Source organism: Lepidochelys kempii, chromosome 10, assembly GCF_965140285.1.
Source record: "Lepidochelys kempii isolate rLepKem1 chromosome 10, rLepKem1.hap1, whole genome shotgun sequence".
NCBI classification, from domain to species: Eukaryota; Metazoa; Chordata; order Testudines; family Cheloniidae; genus Lepidochelys; species Lepidochelys kempii.
In genome coordinates, this window is record NC_136389.1 from 70,579,731 (window position 1) to 70,587,009 (window position 7,279).

Here is a 7,279-nt window from a genome sequence, read left to right on the forward strand (position 1 = left end):
CTTTTGAGGAGCACGGTGGCTAATTTGCATGCTCCCAGCATGCAATGCCCCCTCAGCTTGAGCAAAGATGCTGCATTGACTGGTGCACATCCATAAAAAAAAGATGATGGCAGCTGCATTTAAAACTCCCCTGAACAGGCCACCCTCCCAGTGTTGGTACTTCTTGTGAAACGCTCTCATACCGCCTGTACAGAATGGCCTTCGGGTGGCGTGCTGCTAGGAAGACATTTCTGTGGGCCCTCTATGGATTCTCTGAGGCAGGGGTGGGGTTTCACAGAGATTCAACAGGTCTGTGTGAGCAACTTCCGTAGTAGAGAGGGGAGGGGCTGAAATCCAAATTCTCTCCACTAAATTAAAAAAAACCTCTGCAGATCCAAGGCTTTCTGAAAATGTTGTTTCTAGACTGAGACTCGGAGATCGCAGTGTCAATATTTGTGAAGTAGGAAGGGCCCCGGGCAGCTGCAGCACTTCCAGAAACAAGCGCCTCTGTGCAGGGCCCGGGGTGGCTGCTTCAGGACAGGGCATGGCACTGGGAGCTGCACTTACAACCGGCACAGCCCATCCCAGACCCACCCTGTGTGGCTGCTGGTGCAGCCTCCCACTGTACCAAGACGGGAAATCACCACTCCTTGATCTTCCTTAGACAGGAGTAAAAAAATCTCATGCATGCCTCAGAGGGGTGAGAAAGCGACCTGACCTTGGGGCAGTGATGTTACAGCTTCAGGCAGGGGGTGAGGGTGAGGGTAAGAGGCTAGGCCTTTGGTACAGTGACATTACAGCCTCAGAGGGGTGGATAAGAGGCCTGGTTTGTTCTGGTGACATCACAGCCTCGGTCCTAACCAGGGCTTTAGCAGAGGCCAGATCTCCCTGTAGAACATAGAACACCCCTTTGTTAGCAGTTTCCACCTCCTGCCTAAAGCAGGCCTAGGCTAGAACAGATCTGGACTGCAGTACATTGCATCATACCCTAGTGAACCGTGAATAGCATACAACTGGCTTGTTTTATGCTGTATGTGAATTTGCTGCATCATTTGCCGTATGTGTAAAATATAATTAGAGGCCTGCTAGGTAGGTGATGTTAGCAAATGAACCAGTGGTGTTTAGTATTGGAGCTCGGTGCCCACAAAAGATGGAAAATGCCCTCTCTGCATGGAGGGAGTGACAGCTTAGTTCTAAAGCTCCTTCTCTGACCAGCGTATCTTCTCTCTAGTTACCACTGGAAAGGGACAGGAACATGGCACAGAGTAGGAGCAGCAGCGGCTGCAAGAGAGACCAGACTGAAGTTCAACTGACAGTTTTAAAGATGGGGAGTTGTAAACTTAAGCTTGACTACCGATGTCAGGAGAGTCCCAGAACTTAATTAACAAAGGCTGTTGCAGGACAGAGGGGCACTGGCAGAGAAATGTAGGAGGGACAGGATTGGGGGAGCTGGATGAGATAACGGGCTGCCGCAAGTCAGGTCTGAGACGCATCAGTAGAGCTTTGTGTCAGAGGGAGGGGACAACACTGGAAAAGGACTGGGACTGTGTGCTGGGAGGAACTGAGGTGTATTGGCAGAGCTGTGTGTGCCTGGAGGGAGGCAGGGGCAGCAGGACTGGAATAGTGGGGAGCATGGGGCTGCATTTGAAGACTGTGTATTTCACAGGGTTGGAACGGGAGCGTGTTGAGGTGCACTAACAGAGAGGAACAGCCCTTTACTTGCATGAGCAAAATAATCATAACTCCTCTCCCCCCAAAAAGATATGCAAATCAAATGTATCCTAGCCCTCCTGAGAACAGAGCAAATTCTCTGCATTCAGTCAGCCATGTTTTAAATCACATCTGATTAATGGTGCACTCCCACCCCCTGCCACCCAGAAATAAATTTCCCACCCCCTCAGCACAGCTCTGACTAGCAGCATGTATATTCTGTTGCCCTGCGAACAGCAGGTCCTGTAGCTGGCCAATATCCAGGTGGAAAAATAGAAATAAAATATCCTTTCAGGGTTTTGTGCTTTGTTTTACTCTTTCCTTTGTTGGGTTCTTCTACAGGAGCCTGAAAGTACAATTATAAAGAGACAGCCCAGGCGGTGTGGACCTTGGGTAACTCTTTTTGAAGACTATGAGGCCTGCCAAATAGACCAAGAGAAAAGATCTTACTGTGTTGATTTGTTTTCTTTGGTTTATGGGGGGAGGGGGATATTTCACACGTAACTAGAGCAGCCACAGAGAGATTGTATTAAAGGCCCTTTACTGGAAATTTCAAGGGACGGAACAGGGGAAACCTGTGTTAACACTAGCCAGCGGGAGAAGGACCCTGCTTGCAAAATGATGGGTGAAGACAATGCAGAGTGTTCAAACTGCAAGAAAGAAACTGTTCAGGAGAGCAGCAGCCACATTAAGCTGAGCTGGAGAGGATCATAGAATCCTAGACTTTAAGGTCAGAAGGGACCATTATGATCATCTAGTCTGACCCCCTGCACAACGCAGGCCACAGAATCTCACCCACCAACTCCTGTAACAAACCCCTAACTTACGTCTGAGCTATTGAAATCCTCAAATCGTGGTTTAAAGACTTCAAGGTGCAGAGAATCCTCCAGCAAGTGACCCCTGCCCCATGCTGCAGAGGAAGATCATTTGGCTTCTTGCGCCCAGAATCCTGGGAGTGCTGTGGAATTCCATCCAGGGCAGTCACATGTGGAGCACACGGTGAACAGACTATTCCCAGAGTGGGAAGAGATGGCAAGACAAGGGGTCTGACTCATCCCTCCCAGTGACAAGAGCCTTCGTCCTCCCCTCTTGCTAAGCTCTCCCAGTTTCCACTCACCGGCAAGTGGCAGAAGCTGACCACAGGGGGTTGTGCATGCTTTCTCCCGAAAGCCAAGCACTAGCTGATTGTTTTGGCTATTGAGAGATGTTTGTGTGGGAACCAGTTTAAGCAATGTGTAAAATGTAGACTATTAGGCAAAACAGTTGAAGTGTCACCTGAGGCGAGGCGGGGTCTCAGGGCTAACACAATCAACCTTGCGGTTGGGAACAATGGACATCTGTGGAGACATCACTTTGTTTACTCTCTGGACCAAGTGGAAACTTTGCATTTACAAAGACAAACCAATCCCAGGAAAGTTCTCTGAACAGGAGGTCCCCTGAGCTAAGAGACTATAATAGCCTAATAGCCTGTAGCTGTATAAGAGCAGAAGATGGCCCAAGTTGTTATCCATTACAGAGGAGACTTTGCCCGTGGGGTGTTTCATGAAAGCTCTTTGACCTGGACAAGCACTGCAAGTACTGACCATTGGGTGAGGAATACCTTATTAGACAGGAAAGTAACCTGTTAATAAGTACAGGCCATTGATTGCACTTTATGTTTTTCTTTTACCTGTAAATGTATGTTTCCAAACCTTTATACTTGCTTTTATTTGAATCTCTATCTCAAGCTCCATTAAATACACTTCGGTTTGGTTTGACTATAGACATGTCTCAGTGCTTTGTGATAAGGTGTGCGTTGAGCAAAGGTGAAACCAGTGAACAGAGGTGCACTGCTTCCAAGGAGGAGTGGATCGGTGTACATTGCAGGTGTCCAGAAAATAAGGGGATAGGCACTGGAGTGTAACAAAGTGGGGTGTGTAAACTGATAGCCTGCAGAGGGAAATAGGCTCGAGAATTCTAGAGCAGAACCTCTGTGCTGACAGTAACCAGAGGCTGGAACCAGTTCCCCGTGGTGGTCACAGACAGGGTCCCCTCCTGCTGTTAGCTGGTGACAGTGCTTCACCCCAGACATCTCAGGTTATTTCAAGAAGTGTCACATCATGGTGCTTATCCCGGAGCTTTAGTCAATCTTTTAGATACCCTGGGCCCACACCACTGAGTGCCTTGAAGATAAGGACCACAACCAGGAACTTGACTCACTAGTCTATAGGAAGCCAGAGTAGAGAGCAGAGGACAGGTGTGATGTGTTTGTGGTACCCATGTTGCTAGATACTTATATGGCTTCCATCCTGTAGTATCTGAGAACCTAACACCCATTAATGGATTTATTCTCATAATACCCCTATGTGGGAGGGAAATATCATTATCCCCATTGTACAGGTGGGGAGCTGAGGCACAGAGAGACTAAGTGTCTTGCCCAAGGTCACACAGGTTGTCTTTTGTTTACATGTTTTCAAGTATCTAGAAATGGCTCTAAACCTCCCCTATCTCCTTCCCCAAACTTAGACCAAGCAGCATCTGGACTTGTCTGCCTTCAGATTCTGCTCTCCTCTAATAACAGACTGCAGAGCTCACTGCGAGCAGTTTGGAAGCAAACCCTAATATTTGTATTCCTTATTATTACTGCTTGTTCCATTTTTTAAAGCCCTTACATCCTTCCATCATCAGCAGTGCCTTTTCTGTCATACAACATCCTCTCTTCCCTGAGTTACCCTGAGGGAAAGTGGGAACTAAACAGCAGCTCCAGAGCCATTTACTCCATGCAGCACTCAGAAAATGAGCAGAGCATGCTCATGCTTGCTGTCTGCTTTTAGACCTTAGGGAGTGATGGTTAGCGCAGGGAGCTGGGAATCAGGACTCCTGGATTCTACTGATAATAATGCCACTGACTAACTCTGTGATCGTGGGGGTAGGCTACATGACTGCCTCACTTCCCCATCTGCATATATATGGGTATAATTATATTTAACTCCCCCATAGGTATGCTGGCAGAGTGCTATGTCAATTTGTCCCAGGACTGAACAAGCAAAGGATAAGTAGAGTAGATGGAAAAGAGACTTCCCAAGAACAGCCAGATAATGCAGTGACTGAGGCCAGGTCTACTCTAAAAAGTTAAGTCAACCCAGCTACATCACTCAGGAGCAAAAAATCCACACCCTTGAGTGACATAGTTAAGCAGACCTTACCCCCAGTGTATACAGCACTAAGTCGACAGAAGACTTCTTCCATCAACCTAGCTACCGTCTCTCGGGGAGGTAGATTAACTATGCTCTCCCGTCAGCATAGGAAGCAGCTGTGCCACTGTAGCATTTCAAGTGTAGACAAGCCCTTCATAGGAAGCACTTTTCCCTTCTGCATCTCTACTGAGCCAAATGCCCCACTCTGGTGGTAAGGTGTGTGACAGTGTTTTGGTGCTGGAGGGGCCAGCCATCAGATGAGATGTAAACAGAAGGTCTGAGCACCTGTGCTCCGTAAAGATTCCATAGTACTTTCCATAAGTGTCAGGGTGGTGGCCCCACTCTCCTAGACAGATTATATTTCAACTCATTTCTGCCTCACTTAGTTTCTCTTGCAGACTAATTTAGATGTCTATAAGAGGCCTCGTCATGAGCTGTGTAGGGATGCTGCTGGCTGTTAAACAACCACAACTGCAGAGACTGCGTTTCACTGTGAATTTGCAAAAAGCTTTGGGGTCCTCTGGTGGGAAAGATGCTTTAAAGGTGTAAGGTTTTTTTTAATTAATAATAAGGAAGCCCATCTCCCTCTGGATCTCAGAGCTCACACCAATTCTGGGTCCTGTGTGTGTGTATGTGTATCAGAGGTCACCCCATTTCTGGGTCCCAGCTGTGTGTTCGTCTCTGAGGTAGCCCTGCCTCTGGAGTCCCATCTCTCTGTATCTCCTAGGTAACTCCAACTCTGGGCCTCTCTCTCTCTGTGTGTCAGAGATCACCCAGTTTCTGCCCCCTTCTCTCTCTGTAACTCTGGAGGTGGGTGGATAAAGGGGAATGGGCAAGAGCTGGGCAATAACTGAGATAAAGCCCAGGCACTGGCAGGCAGTGGGGACGATGCTGTGGCCTGGATGGGTAGCACCTGGTGAGCAGCGAGGTGAGATTGGCGTAATGCCAAGGCTTGAACAGGCAGAGGAATGATCAGGGCTATGCCCAGGTGGAGGAATTGTTGGTGCTGTGCCCAAGCATTGATGTGTAGGAGAGAGATTGAGGGTACTGCCTAGGCCCAGCCAGTAACTGGGGTTGTGCCTGGGTCGCTGGGGGCAAAGGGGTAATAAGGTTTCTGGACCTGGATAAGTAAGTGGGTATTTTGGGTAGTGATCAAGCACCTGTAGATAAGAGAGTCACTGGGATAGCTCCAGCGGGTGGTAAAGCAATTGGGAGGTTATCCTAGCAGGCATAAGAGGGATAAGGGTAATGTCTGTGCTCTCCTCTATGGTACACCAGAGTCACACCGGGACCAACCTTCACCAGCCAGGGATGAGCAAGTGATTTTTTCCATTTGTCCTGTCTGTGGGTCTGTTTTTTGTCCCCTGCCAAGCACAAGGTCTGGGAAATGCCACTGCTATTATTATATCCAGACAACAGGGTGTCTATCTCACCCTGCCTGCGGCAATGGGGGTGAAGTGCAGGGAGGGACTGCGTGTGTCCCTGCGAGACCATCACATACTTAGGAAGCTGCCGTCTCTCCATTCCCACGTCTCCTCACTTAACGCCACATTGTTTGATTTCAAGTCTGGAGGAGAAGGTGCGGAGTTGGCAGCAGCAGTGCTCTGGCTTTCTGCTGCCCAAAGGTATGAAACAAAAGATGGGGAAGGGAAGGGGAGACCAATGGCACAGCCAGCCAGAACTGCAGAGATTTTCCTTTCCCGTGTCTGTCTCTGGGCAGTTCCATTCTGCTGCTTCCACAGCCGCTGGAATTACACTGCTCTCTTCCCAGCCAATTTTCCACATCTCTTAGCATTGTGGCTGGTCTGTGACATTAATCCTTTCCCTGCTGAGGTGAGTGAATAAGCTACTGGGATATCTCTGGTTTAAAAAGCCAAAGATCCAGCAAGCTTTTGCCTGCATCTACTAAGTATGTAGCTCACAGCAACAGAAGAGAGCGCACAAGAGGAAATAGGAGGCACAGGCGAGGGGGGAAAGGGAGATTTTAAAAGAAGGTGACCCAAAACATACCCTTCTCCTACCCTGAACACTCAACTCCGTGGGGATCCTTTCCAAATACACCCCGCAGCTGGAATACTGATCTCAATTACCATCCATGTGTCTGTGAGAACCTGGAAAAAGTGCTGGGTCGCCTTACCCAGCAGAGGGCTATACGGGCTGCGATCCCTAGCCACACTGGGACCAAGTTCAGGATGCCTTAGGAGCAAGCCATCTTACACAACTAGTGACTGGGAGCATCACCCCCCGCCACTGACACCTGCAAGTGCACAAACCCCACCTTAAACGTGATCTCAGAACACACCAGCTGAGTCTCCCATTGTAACTGGATCTCCCATGCATAGCCCTAAATAAAAAAGGAAGCAAGGGAAAATGCCATAAGTGTGGCTAAATGGCAAGGTTCAAGAGTTATTCGA